At 45.2% G+C, this 18,837-nt stretch overlaps 1 pseudogene; it reads right to left on the bottom strand.

Moving 5' to 3' along the window:
* Window positions 1–17,292: 17,292 nt before the first annotated feature.
* On the bottom strand, window positions 17,293–18,066 carry LOC130476945 (WD repeat-containing protein 74-like; annotated as a pseudogene).
* Window positions 18,067–18,837: the final 771 nt, after the last annotated feature.

The raw sequence follows: 18,837 nt of genomic DNA, 5'->3' as shown, positions 1-18,837 counted from the left end.
ACATCAAAGAAATGGGAGCCCTGTTCTGTGCTCACATGGCTCTGCTGAATAACCCACCCACTTTGGTGATAAGGCTTTTGTTCAGTCACTCAGGACAAAAACATCCAACTGACATAATGGGCATCTGCCCAGCAGGTCACCTTATTGATCGGTGCTCAGTAGTTATCAACCAGCAAGTTTCGCGAGGGCCAGCAGGAGGCATTGACAAGTGCTAGACAGACATCACAGTAGCATGGCAGAAGGTCACCGGGGCACCGATGGGGTCAGGCACGGAGGTTTTAATAATCAGATGCTATTTGTGAAAAGAGGTACCAACCCTGCTGCTCTGTATTGAGAAAGAGTGATGGATGGCCTGAAACCACAGTGAAGGCAGTTTGCAAGAATGCAGTGACACCCAGCAGATTAAAGGAGAGATGCTAAGAAAAGCCACATAAGGTGTCAGATTCTCCTGTAAAGATAGGATGACCAGATGTCGGGGAGAAGCGGGCTCCTGTCCCTTGTCTGTATGACAAAGGGAATTTTGGCAACTGCAGCAGCTTTTTTCTCATATTGAGTTGGAAGGTGAATTTGGACATTAAAGGCTCCCATTCCTCTGCTGCTGAGTGGGAACTGGGCCTCTAACTGGTCCTACCACATTCATTGTTCTGCCTTACTTTCTCCTGTCCATTGCCTTTCTTTTCTGTCTCTGCCTGTCCTTCTGTCTGTCTGTCTGTCTCTGTCTGTCTGTCTGTCTGTCTGTCTGTCTCTCTCTCTCTCTCTTTCGTGTTTTTGAGGTTCTGCTCTTTTCCCTGTAACTCTTTTTTTAGTTGGCATAGATCTCAATATGGGTTAAAAACCACTAACCTTTTAAAGCTAACAATAGAAAGAGAACAAGGAATGCTTTCTTTCTCTGCTCCTTTGAAACATTCCTTGAAATAGGTTTCTATGAAATTTTTCACTGTGTCTTGTACTAGATGGCCAGGGGATGGAGCAGTATATATAAGCCTACTGAACATTACAGGTCTGCCCAGGCAACTCATCTTTGAATGTTTCCACCTTTGGCATTTATGCAGATGGCACCCAGAAATACAACTGCTTCAGTGGCCAGCAGTGATGGAATCATAGAGTTGGAAGGAACCACCAGGGTCATCTAGTCCAACCCCCTGCACAATGCAGGAAATTCACAACTACCTCCCCCACACACACCCAGTGACCCCTACTCCATGTCCAGAAGATGGCCAAGATGCCCTCCCTCTCATGAACTGCCTAAGTTCATAGAATCAGCACTGCTGACAGATGACCATCTAGCCTCTGCTTAAAAACCTCCAGGGAAGGAGAGCTTACCACCTCCCAAGGAAGCCTGTTCCACTGAGGAACTGCTCTAACTCTTCCTAATGTCTAGATGGAAACTCTTCTGATTTAATTTCAACCAGTTGTTAGCCAAAATGCCCGGTTAGGAATTGTTATATGGGGGAATTAGAGAATCAATAACAGGCAATGGGCATAATTTAAGCAGGGATGCAACCTTTGTCTACCAGAGTCCATACTATGACCAGTAAAGAGGCAGAAGCAGTGGAATTAGGTTAAAAGGAATTTACTCAGATTATATGTTCACATGCACATACAAAACTACACATACACATCACACAACATACTGAGTCTAGGAATCAAAGAGAGGAATAGAGAGACTTTTGCCATGTGGCAGGCAGAGGAGGAAATATACTGCACCGCTCTTGCAGAGGAATTGTCCGTCCTGAATTTCATGCGGCTATGGGGGATAAAAAGGGAACAGGGGGAGACCCCCTACGTGTCCAAGCATAAATGCCCACTCTGGCAGAGTGCCAGGCAGTATGGAGGGGCAGGCCTAAAGGAGGGATCATATGGACTTTCAGGACACAGTTATACTCTTTCTGGGGGTGGGGGCTAATTGGATTACCCTCTTGGCTCCCAAACTAAAAAGGATGAATGACCAGCTGAGGGGTGGGGTGGTGACAATTTTGAAATACTATTCTGATTCCAATGACTTATGCAACCCCAGGAGAAGTCAGGAGTCTTGCTGATTGGCTTAATGGCTTGAAACAAAAGGTGCGATCGCTGCTAATGTCTGGAGATTGTTGCTAAAGAGCGAGTCATTGTTATCTCAATGTCTGCTGAATGGCTTTGCTGAACTAGTCCGATGTTGCAAGAGGGGAGGGGGGTGTTGGTGCAGGCTACATGCCTGGACGTATTCCCTGCAATATGGCTTTCACTGGAGCAGGATACACAGGAACATGGATGCCCTTTGGTTCGCTGGAGGGACTACTTTGGCTGCTGCTCTTTGACTGCCGGTTTCGCGGGATGAAGAGGAGTCCTTTCCATGGCGGCACAGGCTTGCCGCTTGGTCTGGAGAGGCTGCTGCACACATCTGCCGGGGTTGCCATGGCCAGTCCAGGAGATTGGCAACCCGTTAGGCTACACAGTTGGTTATGGTCCAACCTTCTGGGACAACAGAAAACAACTCAGCACCATCCTCTATATGACAGCCCTTCAAGTACTTGTTCATAGAGTTCCCTGGCCAGTCAGATCTGGGAGGCATCTTTGTTATTCTCGTTTCAGCAGTGTTTGTTTGTTTGTTTGTTTGTTTATTCAGGTAAAGATCTGTGTGGTTCTCATGTCTGCTTTGTTGTTTTGTATGCGTTTAATTCTGGGTTTTAGTTATTTTGTTGTTGTTGTGTATTGTAGCTTCTAATGCTTCTTCTTGCACTTTAATGTAATTGATTAAAATAGATTATTTAAAAATATTTGATAACTTTTGAAAAGTAGGAAAGCAGCCAATCAACCAGATGCACACTGGAGGATTGCTGGCAGTTAGTATGAAGAGGACTTTCTTGGGAAGATGCTCAAACCCAGCAAGAGGAACTTAGTAGTATAAAATACAGTGGTGGCATGAGAGGAGCTCTGTCCCATATAGAGCTGTGAACCCAAACTGAAAATAAACCTGAAATTAGCTGTTTCGGCTTTGACAGGTTTCGGTTTTTTGCCTTTGCTCAGATCCACAGCTCTGTGCCTTCTCCCATTTTTCTATCTTTGATTGGTTTTGTTAGGACTCCCAGTCTCTGCTGTGTCCTGTTGAGGAACATAGCCTCAAGTCATTTTGAGATACAACTTTTTTTTCTTTACTTGGCATTTTGTTGAAAATTTCTGCAGCTATAACTGCAGAAAATTTCTGCATCAGAGGTTATTTTGTTGGAATTCTCATATTGATGCCTCAGATTTTGCAGTTTAGCATTCAGAAAATCAACTCTAAGAAAGCTGAAGCCAAATCACATGAGATCTGAGATGACAAATCCCATCCTAAGAATTCTTAGGAAAGGTACTGAAAACAAAACAGCCAGTATTGTAAATGTATGGAACTGCTGCATGTGCAATACTGTTTATATCATTTTGGTCAACTTATCTCAAGAAGGATATTACAGGTCTGGAAAAGGCACAGACCGTGACAGAGATTTTAAAAATTATGCATGGGATGGACAAAGTGGAGGTGAAATTTCCCCTTTTTGATCCTAATACCAGAACTCAGGAGAACCCAATGAAGTTAACAGGCAGTAGATGCATGGCTGACAAAAATAATTACTTTTCCTCTCAAATAATCATTCACTTTTGGAATTCACTTTTGCAAGATGTACTGATACCTGTGAGTTCGTGTGTGGAAAGTGCTGTCAGGTCACAGCTGACTTGTGGTGATCCCATAGAGTTTTCAAGGCTAGAGATAACCCTGGACTTCCTTGGTGATTTCCTAACCAAGTACTAACCAGGACCAACTCTGCTTAGCTTCTGAGATCTGACGAGATCAGGCTAGCCTGGGCCATCCAGGTCAGGGTGGCCATTAGTTTAGCTAGCTAAAAGAGGCTTAGACAAATTTGTGGAAGATGGATTTATCAGTGGCTACTAGTCATGTAACCCCCTGAATATCACTGCTGATGGCAGCAATAGGGAGAGGCTTTGGCATTCACGCCCTACTGGTTGACCTTCTAGAGCACCTGGTTGGTTACTGCATGAAATAGGATGTTGGACTAGATAAATTATTGTTCTGATCCCCCATGGCTGGTCCCATATTCTCTTATGTTTTTATGTAGCTAGCTAAACCCCCTTTATAAATGTTGTTAATCATATTAAAACATTACTCTTGACATTACTTGTTTGTTTACCTGAAAATGTACTTCAGATTTGGTGGTAATTCCAGTCAGAATTAAATTCACAGCAGAAACGAAAAATTGGCCAATAATGCATTTAGTGAAAAGACATTAAAATGTAGGCCATGACAGAAGAATTTGTCTATTGAAAATGAGAAGAATTACAATCTTTTGAGGGAGGCAAGATGAAGAGAGTTATATATAAATATTACATACAAAAGAAGAGACGCTCAGGCGAAAACAACATATGGCGGAGCCACAGGCAGCTCGGTGTTTGGAAGCAAGAAAGGTCAGTGGAAAAGAAAATGGTGCCCAGGAGAACCATGCAATGTAGACAGCTTGTCAGCATCTGAGACAACATGTATAAAAGAGAAACAAAAGAGTGTTAGGGAAGAGCCTCTTTGGTGTCAGAAAACACACATGGTTGAGGGACAGCCCTCAGCTGTTTTTAGAGTCCCAAAGCACCAGGTAATAATTCAGGTCCAACAATATAATGCTAAAGGTCTTTAGGAGGCTATAAAAAAGGGAGTCATTAGAATCAGTGATTAATACGGGAAAGGGAAAGTCATGACCCCATTTTTCTATGCTACATACTCATTAAAAAAATACTCTTCTTTTAGTTGATGGCTTGCCCTCGAGAAAAAGCCCCAAGGAGGAACAACATGAGGAATCAATTATGGACTGGTGAAAGATTGTAGCCATACTTTTATTCTTATTTGAGGAAACTATCTTTTGACCCAAGCCCAGTTGATTTACCCTCTTTGTGCTGGCCCACCAGGGCGGGGTGCTGCTGCAGTAGTGCGGTGCTATGAAGAGGCCTGCAGCGGGCGGGGCAACAGGCTGGGGTTTCTGAAGCCGAGGCTTCTACAGCTGGCAGCTGTACTAATTGGGAATGGGTATAGTAGACACAGTCCAGTAACAGTCCAAAGTTCAGTCAGGGTGAAAGGCAATCCGTCAGAGCAAGAGGCAGAGGCGAGGTCGAGCGGGTCCAAGGTCAGGCAGGGAGTCCAGAAGCATTCAAGGTTGAGAAACAGTCCAAGGCGATACATAGCCAGAGTGGAGCATAGCAGGTTCGCAATGCATTGCTTCCATGGCTTCTGCTGACTCCTAAATACTTGCAGCTGTCTGGGGGTGGCAGCTTCTGTAAAGACTCAATCACTATCTTCATTGCTGTCCTTCTTTGTTGCTCCAGCCTGGCTGAACGCCGGCGTTGTTCTGCCAGGACCCGGCCCATTTTCCTCCGACGAGTCCCAGGAGACATCTGTTCCTCACTGTCTCCCGGCTCCCTTGGCAGCTTCCTCGATGTTCCCAGGTCGGCCGGCATCTGGTTTTCCTTAGGCTGCTCTTTAGCTGGTGACTTTAAGGTTTGTCTTGGCAATACATCACTATCAGCTGTTTTCTCTGTCTGTGCGGGTGGGGAAGGAGGACTCTGCTCCTGGATCTGGTCTTCGTCAGATTCTGAATCTGTTGTCAGGCAGCCTCTGCCACTCTGTGTGGAGGGAAAGGCGGGGTTAAAGTATTATCTGTGGTTGTCTCCTCTTTTGAAGGTCTTTCCTTCCATTTGATGTAGCCCTGGAGGAGATTCCTTTTCGACCACTTACTGATGTTCATCATAATCCAAATCAGATTCACCAAAGTAGAAGAAAAAGAGATTAATTAAAGTGGCTAGCTTTTGAAGTTCAGTCTTATCCCGAATTAACAGTAATGATATTGACCAACGATAAGTAAAAATGATGATTAATAACAATACACGGTAGCAATATTAACAACAGTTCCTAAAAAGAGAACCAAGGTTCAGCCCTAAGTGGGTTCCCTGTTCCATAATCTGCCACTTCACAGTAAGAAACGTGGGCCACAACCAAATCCAGCTCCTGAGAGAGTCCTTGTGTAATCTACACATTTGTGTTTGTCACAATCACATTGTATGTTTTTAAATGTATACCTATAAAATATAATGGGTAAAAGGCCTTTTAATCGCTGGGGACAGGCTGCAGTTGTTTGCTGGAGAGATAGTAGAGACTCTTGTGGCCTTGACCTTGGAATGGACTGACTTAGCATTTGGACTTTTGTTATTGACCCTGGGACTGCTATCTGACTATGCTACCTGCTTCTGGCCCTCGAGCTGCTGGCACTTAGGACAGCTTGCCAGGCTGCTTCTGTTAGTTTCAAGTGTGTGTTTCACTTGCAAAATCCCCCCCCCCCCAGCTTGGATTTGTTCTGCTGTCTGTGATTCTCTGGATTCATGTTAGTCCTGTTGAGCTTGCATTGCCAGAGGGACACTGGCTCACTACTTGTCTGTAGTGTGAAGACCGTGTTAACTGTGTCAGTTGGTTCTTGACTTGGCTTCTGCTTGGGACTGTCTTGAGCATTCTGATCTCTTTCTTGCCTGCCCCTGACTCTGCTTCTGCTTCTGCCTTGCCTCGGGCTGCCCCTTGTAGATCCTGACGTCTGGTCTGGTCTGACCTTCAGTCCTACAGGCCTGTCTCTGGCCTTCTGGCTACCTGTACCCTGTCCTGTCCTGAGACTTGTCTCTCCTGCTTGGTCTGCTGCATGCCTCAGTTGGCATGCATTTACTCCTGAGAGCCAGCGCGGTGCAGTGGTTAAGAGCGGTGGTTTGGAGCAGTGGAGTCTGATCTGGAGAACCTGGTTTGATTCCCCACTCCTCCACATGAATGGCAGAGGCTAATCTGGTGAACGGGATTTGTTTCCCCACTCCTACACATGAAGCCAGCTGGGTAACCTTGGGCAAGTCATACTCTCTCAGCCTAACCACCTCACAGAGTGTCTGTTGTGTGGAGGGGAAGGGAAGGTGATTGTAAGCCGGATTGATTCTTCCTTAAGTGGTAGAGATAGTCGGCATACAAAAACCAACTCTTCACCTCTTCTTCTTTATGCAAGAAGTAGCAGATAAAAAAGGAAACAGTAGCAGAGGGTAGATTCTTCTTCCTTCCTTCCAAAGGTAGAAGTCAGCTGCAGTCAAAAAGTTCATTCCAGTTTCAATTGTTTTCCCAATCCCAAGAGAAAGTTTACTAAGATCTGAGTACTTGTCATTTCTTTCACATATTTCTCAGTATCAATCTTTAGACTGCTTTTAATGTTAATGCCGTTCCAAAATATATATAAAAATAAAATCAGTGTGTGGAATGCCACATTTCCAGCAGCTGTCGTGGCTTGTTATAAATACACTAAAACTATGAGGTGTCACATATCAGCAGTACTGAGTTTTCAAACAGTTTCCCCCTCATTCTGAAGGCAGTAAACCTCTTTAGGGAGGAACTTCTTCTGTGTACTTTTGACAAGGCAAAACAGAAAGGGGGAAGAACTGATATCCCTAGCCGTGGCTCATTTGGGAAACAAAAAATGTCTTCTGGCAGCTTTAAAAATATCAGGCTCATGCAAAATGCATGTTAACTATGACAAACAAATTGTGATGAAATGGATATTAACATGGGTAACCTCTCCTACTGAGTCAGCCCTGCTTTCGGAATGATAAGTCGGCAGGCTAAGGCAGGAGAGAAGAGGAGCAGAATCCGAAGCCTTATCAGTCGTAGCACTGTCTCCTGGCATATGGCTCAAATCAAAAGAGACAGCACTGCGGTGGGCATTCTAGATTTTCTTGGACACACTGTGTCAATAATATGACACAGATGTCGATGAATATTTTATCATCCTCTCATCTCTTGTGCCCCTAAATGTTTTATAATTTATGGACTGGAGGGGAAGCCTTGCCTATTTGCGTGCATGACACATCCAGAGCTGCATGTATTTAATGCTTTCTGACAGAGGAAATTAGGTCCCTCTCTGGCTAATATCCATGGACTTAATAAGGAAAAAGAAAAGGGGCCAAAAAACAACACCCCACCATATGAGGAATGAGTTGTATTTCATGGAGGACAAAAGGCAATATGCTTAGGCAGGTATGAAGGTGTGTTGAAGGCAGCACTCCCCCCTCGAGATGTTGCAAGTACCAGTGGCACCTTTGGGTGGGAGAGGGTGGGTGGTAAGATGCCAAGGGCTACTTTTGAATGGTGCGCTTCAGGATCATTTATGAGAATTGCTTTTTGACACATCACCTCATAACTAGAAAAGTTATCAACATGGCTCAAAAGAGTCTTCAAGTACACCAAAACAGTCTCCAAGTTATCAAAACATGGCTCAAAAGAGTCTACAAGCACACAAGCCCTTGGTTCGTTCATTATATCCGTATTCATTGATTGATTGACTGATTAATTCATTCAGTCACTCAGTCAACATAAGAAGAAGAAGAGTTGGTTTTTATATGCCAACTTTCTCTACCACTTAAGGGAGACTCAAACCAGCTTACAATCACCTTCCCTTCCCCTCCCTACAACAGACACCATTTGAGGTAGATGAAGCTGAGAGAATGTGACTTGCTCAAGGTCACCCAGCTGGCTTTGTGTGTAGGAGTGGGGAAACAAATCCCGTTCACCAGATTAGCCTCCGCCACTCATGTGGAGGAGTGGGGAATCAAACCCGGTTCTCCAGATCAGACTCCACCACTCCAAACCACCGCTCTTAACCACTACATCACACTGGCTCCCCTAAGTAGATCCAGTGATTTAAAAAGAACTACAGAAATGCCTGAGGAGTAGCCTTCTGTGGTTAAAAAAAAAAAAGCATTCTGTTCCCTAGGATAGCATACTCAAGGGATATAGTGAGCCATGTAATGTGAAATTGGTGATTCTGTAATTCGATATAGTTTTGATCTATTGGAGTCACACGTAATTGACTCTCCAATGTGATATACTTTTATCACATCTTAGAGTCAGGGAAGGGGGGGAGCCCTGATTAGATTATGAAATATGATTGAGTAGGATTTAATTCCTCACTCCACTCATACATGAATCACCCACCTTTAGAGAATCTGATTAGGAGGAGACAAGGGCCACGGCAGTGAATCGAGGCAGACACACAGCGAGCGAGTCAACAATACATGAAGCCAGCTGGGTGACCTTGGGCTAGTCACACTCGCTTAGAGCTCTCTCAGCCCTATTTACCTCACCTACCTCTGTTGTGGGGAGGGGAAGGTGGTTGTAAGCTGGTTTGATTCTTCCTTAAGTAGTAGAGAAAGTCGGCATATAAAAAACAACTCTTCTTTTCCTTCCCCTCACCAGCTGGGTGGGAGTGGCCTCTTGGGGATGAAGTCAGGGCAAGGTGTCTCTGCTGGCTCCATACCTGTCCCACAAGTCTACACTCCTTTAAGAAGCCCTAATACGGAGTGGGCCCTCATTACCCTGCCACATAGGGCTAGACATGCCCCAACTCTACTTGGGTAAGTCTGTGAGAGTAGAGGTGGACTCTAGGTTAAGTTAGACTGAGAGGAGTTACTGCCCAAGGCCACAGCAAGCTTCCATGGCAGAGTGGTGATTCAAACCTCAGTCTCCCAGATCCTTGTCTGGGAGCCAGCGTGGTGTAGTGGTTAAGAGAGGTGGTTTGGAGCAGTGGAGTCTGATCTGGAGAAGTGGGTTTGATTCCCCACTCCTCCACATGAGCGGCAGACACTAATCTGGTGAACTGGATTTGTTTCCCCACTCCTACACATGAAGGTGTGGGGAAACAAATTCTTCTTCTTCTCCTCTTTCTCCTCCTCCTCCTCCTCCTTCTCCTTCTTCTCCTTCTTCAACAATGTATCCACTACACCATGGTTGCTCTGTAGGAAACACATCTTCTACCCACTTTACATCGAAGGCCATCAAGCATTCCATACCTTTTTTCATTCTGAGAGTAGCTAGCCATCTAATTTGTTACATTTTAAAATTTTAATCATGTCACTGGGGTAGAAGCATGTGCAAGATATCAGGTCAATGTATCTGTTTGATCAGTAAATTCTGCCATCACTTGTACTGAGTTTTCTTTAAAATATTAATGCGCTTGAAAAGAACAATTTTCAGTTAGATTTGTCTCCAGCTGTTCTGTGACTGTTATCACAACTCTTTTTCCTAGCCTCATTTTATTATCATAATTGCACCTACAGCAACCAAAACACAGGTTTCAAGGCACAGCAAACCATATGGTAACTGAAATTGTATCTCCTTTGGGTAAGGATTTTTGTTAGAGGGTGGTTTTGTGGTGTCATTGCTGGACATCTTTCTGTAAAGAGCTCATCTTTTATTCCAGCTCAAAGACATACACAAGCCTTGCTTTTCCTTTACCCTACTTTCTTTGTCTCCTCCACTGTGAACATGAGTAAGTATCTCAGGACTGGAATCTATTGCACATAATGCTATGTACACTATTTACAGCACACTTGGCCACCACAGCTACTGTATAGCCATAAAGCTGTTCAGTAGCCATGTCAGATGGAAGTGAGGGGAGGAAATCCAAGACTTGGCTCAAGAGTGGCTGTGACCATCAAAAACAGGATGTTCACTTGCCAAATGCAAAGTTTGCAGTGACCATACTTGAAACTACTTGGTAAACATTGTTGACTGCGGAGTAGAATTTTACTGCCTCGTTGAATCTCATTGGAAATCTGAGGAAGCCAGCATATGGTTCCGTTATCTTCACTGCTTGTCGGGCCAGTCAAGGATGCCCAGATATGCCCTTTTCATTAGTTTCTGTTTTCATACGTTGTCACCCTGAGCCTTTTTTGTTTCACCCATTGCTGGTGCTCCCAATTTATTCCTTTGATGCTATTTCTAGGTCAACGATCCACTGTGCGCAATTAATTTTACACCAGTTAGACACCAATGATGCAGAAACAGGTGTCAATTTTAGTGGATAATAGTCCCTTCAGATTTTGTTAGTATGGTTGGGGGGGGGAATGCTTGCAGTTTCATCCCATGTTGGCAGTACTCAGAGGGCTAGATCCAGCAATGTAGGGCTGTTGAAAAAAAAATTCGGTAAAGTTTGGCTTCGGAAAAATTTGGCCTTTTTAAATTCGGGCCGTGCTGAAGTCCGAACTCCCCCGCTTCGGATCCCCCAAATTCGGCGGGAGATCCGGAGTTCGGGAAAAAATTCAGCTGGGTCTTTGAAGTGCTGGGCGCCGCCTGCCCAGGCGGTGCCCACCACTTCAAAGAGTCGGGAAGGGGACGGGGGTCTTTAAAGAGCCCCCCACGGGCCTTCATGGGGCTTCCATGAAGGCGCTGGGGGCTCTTTAAACAGATCTGCGCCTTCCAGCTGGAAGGCACAGATCTGTTTAAAGGGCCCCCCGTATGCCTTCAGGGAAGCCCGTGAAGACGCGGGGGGGCAGCGGGGTTTAAAGACCCCCTGCCCCTCTTCCTGGGACTCCCGGGAAGAGGGGGGATGGGTTGTCAAGCCCTTCTGCGCTGTCTGTGCAGGCAGGGCAGAGGGGTTTAAAGACCCCCCGCCCCTCTTCCCGGGACTCCCAGGAAGTCCCCTCTGTGCTGTCTGCACAGGCAGGGCAGAGGGGTTTAAAGACCCCCCTCTTCCTGGGTCTCCCGGGAAGAGGGGGGATGGGTTGTCGTGCCCCTCTGCGCAGGCAGCACAGAGGGGTTTAAAGACCCCCACCCCTCTTCCTGGGACTCCCAGGAAGAGGGGGGATGTGTTGTCAAGCCCCTCTGCACTGTCTGCGCAGGCAGCGCAGAGGGGTTTAAAGACCCCTGCCCATCTGTTGCTGCCCTGAACCCTGAATTTGCCGAATTTATTCTCGAACACCCCGAACTCACTGAATTCGGCTCCCTGTTTTCCCGCCTTTTTTGAGTTCGGTTCGTCCCGAACTAAAAACCGCCAAATCAGGGGAAATTCGGCTGTTTTTCGGTTCAGGATAAACCGAATCGACAGCCCTACCAGCAAGCTTTTTGCCTTAGTCCTGCTCAATTTCCTTACTTACTGTAGCCTCCATCCCAGATGGCTTTTGTCCAGATAGGTCTCATGATCCCAGCAAGGCCTTTTTGGGTGGTCTATCCTTTGATTTTTTCTTCTACCAAGAGAAAAGTTGTTTGAATCCAACCCAGAAACTGTGATTCTTAAGCTGATACATGGTGCGCAATGGAATTCAGAAACATCTATAAGAACACATCACTCAATGAGATGATAAACTAGATACACACACACCATGTTTTCACAAGCTAAATGTCACCTGTATTCTGGAGAGTTCATGAACATAGCAGATTGGCAACTATGAATCCAAGCCAGATCAAGTTAAGAAGAGTGAGATCACTGAAAGAAGCACCATAAGAAATATCAAGGCAAAACAAAGAAATATTCAGGTTTCCCTCTGATAACTTCTGTTAGCATCTTGTTGATTTCTTTTCAGACCTCCAGATCCAATACATTACATGCACACATGTATGGTCTGATTTTAGGTGCTGGGGATAAGATGGCTATCCAGTTCAGTCCATGCTTGTAGATCTCCCTGGGGCATCTGGCTTACTGCTGTTGGATACAGAATACTTGGTTGGATGGATCTTTGGACCTGTTATTCTATTCTTAAACCACAGGTATATAGAGACATAATGTCAAAGCATTTGATGGAGTGAGTATTGCTCATAAGCAAAACAAGAACCTTTTTGTTCCTGTTGTAAACGACAGTTAAGAGAACAAGATGTACTGATGAAAAAGGATGGAAAATCCATGGGTAATGGCAGCTGATGAAATGCTGTCAGGCTAAGTAAGGATTTCCATTATTCTCAAGATCAAAGAGAGAAAAGTCATCTGAACTACAGAGTACTTTACAAGACTTTGTTACTATTAAAAACAGGCAGTTTTGAAGAAACAAGACCTGGCCTCTAGCCATCTAGTAAATTTCATGGCCAAGCAGAGATTGGAAGGTCTTTCTTGTAATCTTTCTTGTTCATTTAAGGTAGGTCTTATCAACGCTTCACTCCAGAACCTGCTTTCTATGCCAGAAAAGTGCCTTTCCAATAATGAACATGTGATGATACCTAGGGCTGTCAATTCAGTTTGGCCCGAACTGAAAAACAGCCGAATTTCCCCTGATTCGGCGGTTTTTAGTTCGGGATGAACCAAACTCAAAAATGGCAGGAAAATGGGGGGGGGGTGAATTCAGCGAGTTCGGGAGTTCATGAATAAATTCGGCAAATTCAGGACGCAGCAGCATAACCGTCAGTAAGCAGCATTCTCTCCTGGCCAATCGGTGGCCAAGCTGGGACTTCTTCTGGCCAATCAGTCAGGATTGAGTACTGGAGGAATCAGCTGCTGCGCATCCTGGCCGGGGAGAGAAAGAAAGAAATCCTCGTGGGGGGGTGAGTGTGCACATTTGCTCCTTTCCATGGCTGCAGGGGGTGCATTTTTGGGGGTAAAGACCCCAAACTTTCAGCGGGGCTTCAGACGAGCCTTCTTAAGAGCCCCCCAAGTTTTGTAAACATTGGGTCAGGGGGTCCTGAGATATGGGCTCCACCCCTTTTCCCTCCCCCTTTTCCATTTCTGTGGCTGCAGGGGGCGCTTTTTTGGGGGGGGCAGCCCCCAAACTTTCAGCATAGCTTCAGATGAGCCTTCTTAAGAGACCCCCCAAGTTTTGTAAAGATGGGTTCAGTGGGGGCAGAAATATGGGCTCCCCCCTTTTCTCTTTCCGTGGCTGCAGGGGGCTCATTTTGGGGGGGGGTGCAGCCCCCAAACATTCAGCATAGCTTCAGATGAGCCTTCTTAAGAGACCCCCAAGTTTTGTAAACATTGGGTCAGGGGGTCCCAAGATATGGGCTTTCCCCTTTTCCCTATTGGGATGAATGGATCACCCGATCCTGTATGCATCTCCAGAGCGGCAAATCCAAGGCAAAACCTCCCGTGCTTAAATAGAATTGTATTGGATTACCCAGTCCTCCCAGCCCCTCCTGATGGAACAGAAGACAGCCACAGTAAGACCCTTTTGGGGGCTTTAATCTATAATTTTTCTCCTGTGTGTGTGTGTGTGTGTGTGGGAAAGCAGAGTCTGTGTGTGTGTGGGGAGGGAGCAGTTTCTGTGGGTGGGGGGGGGAAGCCAAAGGGGGCTTTCGCCCATTCTGTCTGGGGTGTGTGTGCCCCCTCGAGTCTCTCTCTCCCTGGTTTGAGGGGGGGCTTCAGTTGTGTGTCCTCAGGTTTTCCCTCATTCATAAGATCAGTTAGGTCTATTTTGATGCTTGCTCAAAACTGGTTTTCAAATGGTGACTTAAAGAATGCATTTGCCTGGTCCCGAGTCCAATGCAAAAAGGGGAAATTCCACCCCCTCCTGCTCATTATGCATAGCTAGCTGCCTCTGTCCCTTTCCAAGGTTTGCAAACTCCCAGGTATCAGGTGTTGCTTTGCATGGTTGCAAACGTGTTGCTTTGCATGGTTGTGTTGCTTTGCAGTTGTGTTGCTTTGCAATTGTGTTGCTTTGCAAACTTCTTCGCACCTGCCCCACCCATTATGCATAGCTAGCTGCCTCTGTCCCTTTCCATGGTTTGCAAACTCCCAGGTGTCAGGTGTTGCTTTGCATGGTTGCAAACATGTTGCTTTGCAGTTGTGTTTCTTTGCAAACTTCTTCGCACCTGCCCCGCCCTTGCTCCCTGCAGCTCAGCTGTTTGTTGGGGCTGGGAGCTTTATGCGTGGGCGGCAAGCTCTGCTCAGAGATGCACATTAAGGGTGGGGGGACCCCTTTTGGGGCCCATATCTCAGCCCCCCCTGACCCAATCTTTACAAAACTTGGGGGGTCTTGCAAGAAGGGTCCTTTGAAGCTCTGCTGAAAGTTTGGGACCTCTACCCCAAAAAATGCCCCCCCCGGAGCCCCGGAAAGGAGCGGTTGTGTTTTTAATGGCTTTATTCGGCCGAATTTTTTTCCTGAACTTTGAATTCGCGCCAAATTGCATGGACCTGAAGCGGGGGAGTTCGGACTTCGGCATATCCCGAATCCAGACGGGCCGAATTCGACCGAATCCGAAGTATACTGAATTTTTTTTTTCAACAGCCTGATGATACCCATTTATATTTTTAGAGGACCACAATGGGGAAGTTTGTTCATTTACATGGCTTCCCCATTCACAAATGGAGAGGGTCATTTACCTTTTAGAACAGAAAGTATGCAGAGGTGAGGGAACTGAACCCTTCACTCTCCCACCTGGATTTCTTGGGCTCTCTCTCACCATAGAAACCTTTCTCCCCCAGCCAGGTCCACTTTTGGTATCTTAATGATTATGAATTAAGGATTATTTTGAATTTCTCATCCCTGCTTTTTTGACTCAAAAATCCCTGCTTTGACTTTGCTTCTCCAATTTGAGTAATTCACTATTTTTTGCACCCCTTTCTATGTCCTTGCATCAGCTTCTCCTGTACACTGTACATATTTTTTTCAATCTATGTGCATCAGGAAATCAGTATTATACATTATCCAGATAAATTGTGTACATTGTATGTATCAATACTATATAATTACTTATGAAAAACTATGAAATGCATCCACAGCTCCAATCAAGCTACGTGTCAGGTCTTTGCTACCTTTGGAGTAGGGGTTTGGGGTTTGGCAATTGCAGGCCAGAGGCTGGCTTCCTGTCAAGGCCAGGTTCTGGCTGCTGGTCAAGGTTTTGTTCTCATGCTGCAAATCCTGTGTACTGTTTATCACAGATGTGCCCATGTTATGTCTACGATTCTCTGGGAACCGTTATCTCGTAGTTTCTGCACTGTGTTTCACTTTGTTTTATTTTTTGCCCAGAATGCTTTTATACTGTAACCTACCTGCATAGACCCCATTAGCAACCTCTCCTGCTTGAGAGGCAGTCAGCTTCTTTTAATCTGTCTTTTTGCTCCTAATAAATTAGCATTGCTTAGGATCACCTGCCTGAGCATGTCTGTTTATGGGATGCTAGGGATGGACGCCTGAGTCTGACACTACAAAACCAACAGTGAAAAGCAGAGGTGCAAAACTATTGACAAAAATGTTAACAAATGAAGGGTTCATCCCTACTATGAAATAACATTTAAAAAGTATGTGAGTTCACCAGTGTGGGGTTCTCAATAAAATAAATAATAATTGTGTAGCTAGCCTGATCTCATCAGATCTCAGAAGCTAAGCATGGTCAGCCCTGGTTAGCATTTGGACGGGAGACTACCAAAGAATTCCAGGGTTGCTCCAGGCAATGGCAAACCGCCTCTGAATGTCTCTTACCTTGAAAACCCTATAGGGTCGCCCTAGGCCAACTGTGACTTGACATGGGGAAAAAACATGTGTATTTTTATCCCACCTTGTCTCCAAGGAGCTCAGGCATACATGGTTACCCACCATTTTATCCTCAACAGTCATGTTAGGTAGGATAAGACTGGCCAAGGAAATGAATGGAAAGTTTATAATAAAGAGTATGCATTACAATGAAATATGATCTATGCTTATGTTAGGCTATGAACGAAGTAGAAATAAGGTTTTTATGTCATAAGGTTTATATTTAATAAATACCTGATAACAATGTGTATTACTCTTCAGGGTGGAGTTTTATGCCATTTTGAGTAATTTGCAAACAAGCTAGAAGGTTTAAAAAGACAATGGCGTCAGTCTAAAGCTTTGTGAATTCCGGAAACACGGTTCTTAACAGCAAGAGAACATTGACCTATTTAGCTCCACCAATTCTAGTTAGCTCTCAGAACTGAGTAGTCTCAGAATAACAGTCTTCTGAGCACACAGTGATAAAGAGTTGACAAATTCAAGGCAGCTCTGTGGCAGTTTCACTGCAGATGGTGTATCTGTTTGCAGGCATTAGTCCCATTAGGATTTTGTTGCCATTACAGAGACAGGTTTCAAAATTCAGACACACTTACCTAACTCCAAAGCAAGGGACAGGATTATTTTTCTTGCCTATTAAATCCCTAATGACTGAATACATTCTTCCCTAGTTTAAATATAGCAGAATGCATTTGCCTACGCAGTATTAATGATAATCTTTCCTCTTGAGCATAGAAACCTATATTGTTGATTTTTTCCCCTGTCTATTTGGCAGGATGACACAAAATATCTAGTGGATTACATGCACACAAGGTCAAGTGATCACTGGATAATTTCTAAAAAATCAGTAAAATTACATGGGGCTGGATCCAGCCAACTTTTTCAGTTAGTCTCTCCCAATTCCCCTCCATATTACAGCCCCCTTCTCACGTGGCTTTTGTATGTACAGGTCCCATGATTAGCAGCATAGCAGAAAAGTTGGTTGGGTCCAACCTATAGACTTGGATCCTATGGAAGTGCAAGCAGAAAAGCCTTCTAGCAGTTCTTCTTGTCCCGGAGGAAGGCACTTTCCACTAGCGTCATTCCTACAACTGGAGTTAGGGATGCCATGTCCCCTTGCGAGCTGCCCATGGCTACAGCAGTTCCATCAGAAGTCAATGAGAGGGCAGTGAGTGGGTACTCAATGAAGGTGGCCTCCAACACAGGGTGGCGCTCTGGGAAGTTGGGGTCATAAAAGCATACTTGGTGATACCCAGTCCAAGTAACAATTATCTCAGATCCAGGAAGGAACTGCATGTCCCCGTTCCAGACAGACACCTGCAAATCAAGCCAGTCATTCTTCACATTTTTGGCTCTGAAGATAGACTTCTGCAGCTGGTGTAGATCCAACACCTTGAGGCAGTTCTTTTCACCAGTGGCCATGTGATGCAGCTGTTCAGGATTCTGGCCCACTTGGATCTCCACATTTACTGATGAGGTGTTCCGCCTTACCTTCAGCAACCTGGATTGCGCACAGGGAGCCATCAAACACAGCCAGGCCACAGAAAGGTCACCGACCTTCTTGACAATCTTGTGACTCAGTAAACTTGCCCTTCTCAGGGCTAAATTACTTGACCGACCCATCAAGGCATCCCACAAAGATCTCAGACTCATAAGGAACCCTTCAACACATGGCAATAACAGCTTCATGAGCACTGAATCTCCCAATTTATAGTTTATAGTCTGTTTCTTCTTCAGGTTGATCCCTTTCAAAATACTCCTGTTGGATCCCGCCCACACATGGTTACACTGGGCAGTAGGGGTGTGCATATCAATATGCCAAATTTGAAATAAACCCCAAAAATACCCTTTTGGGTATTTTTTGTGGGGGATGAGGTACCACAATGCCCATGGGTACCATGCTGGGGACCCTTGCTCTAGACTCTCTCCTCCAGTGTAGGTCATCCACTAGTGGTCAAGGCAATTCCATTCCCAAACCTAAACTTAAAAGCAGATGGAAAGAGATCCAGATAGTAAGTTTCATCCAAGAGTGACCAGAATTGTTCAGTCATTACCCACTGGGGTACTTTGGAACTGGCCTATAACCCTCTATATCAGGAGGGCCAAGACATATTTTTTTTCAAGAGGGCCCAACAACCACCTTTTTCAAGGCAACTGGAAAATGGCCTTCCCAAAATGATGCCCTGACTGCTGTGCTGACTTGGTCCCCATATTACAGCTCATTGTAAACTTATAAGTCAGGAAAGGCAACAGTAGAAAGGGAATATTGTGGCTCAAATTTCTCCATACCTCTGGTGTGCATATCCTCAGGTGAAGTCAACTGAAGCTCACCGAAAAACTGACAGTAGCCAAAGGGAGTTTCCAGCAGAGACTCTGCAAGTGATGTGACATCCAATTTAGAGCAGACACAAGTAACTTTATCCTTTTCAAACTAGTCACAGCGCTTGGTGGCTCCAATGAGTCATGAGTCTGTTTCAGCCTCCTAACAATGCTGAACTGCGCTGTTGGGCAGAATTCAGCAGATGAAATGATACCAGACAAGTCAGACTCTTTTTTTTTTTTTTAACACCAGCACTGCCA

Source organism: Euleptes europaea, chromosome 4 (genome assembly GCF_029931775.1).
Source record: "Euleptes europaea isolate rEulEur1 chromosome 4, rEulEur1.hap1, whole genome shotgun sequence".
Taxonomy (NCBI): Eukaryota; Metazoa; Chordata; class Lepidosauria; order Squamata; family Sphaerodactylidae; genus Euleptes; species Euleptes europaea.
Note: the sequence above shows the minus strand (reverse complement) of the source record. Positions and strands in the feature narration are given on the sequence as shown.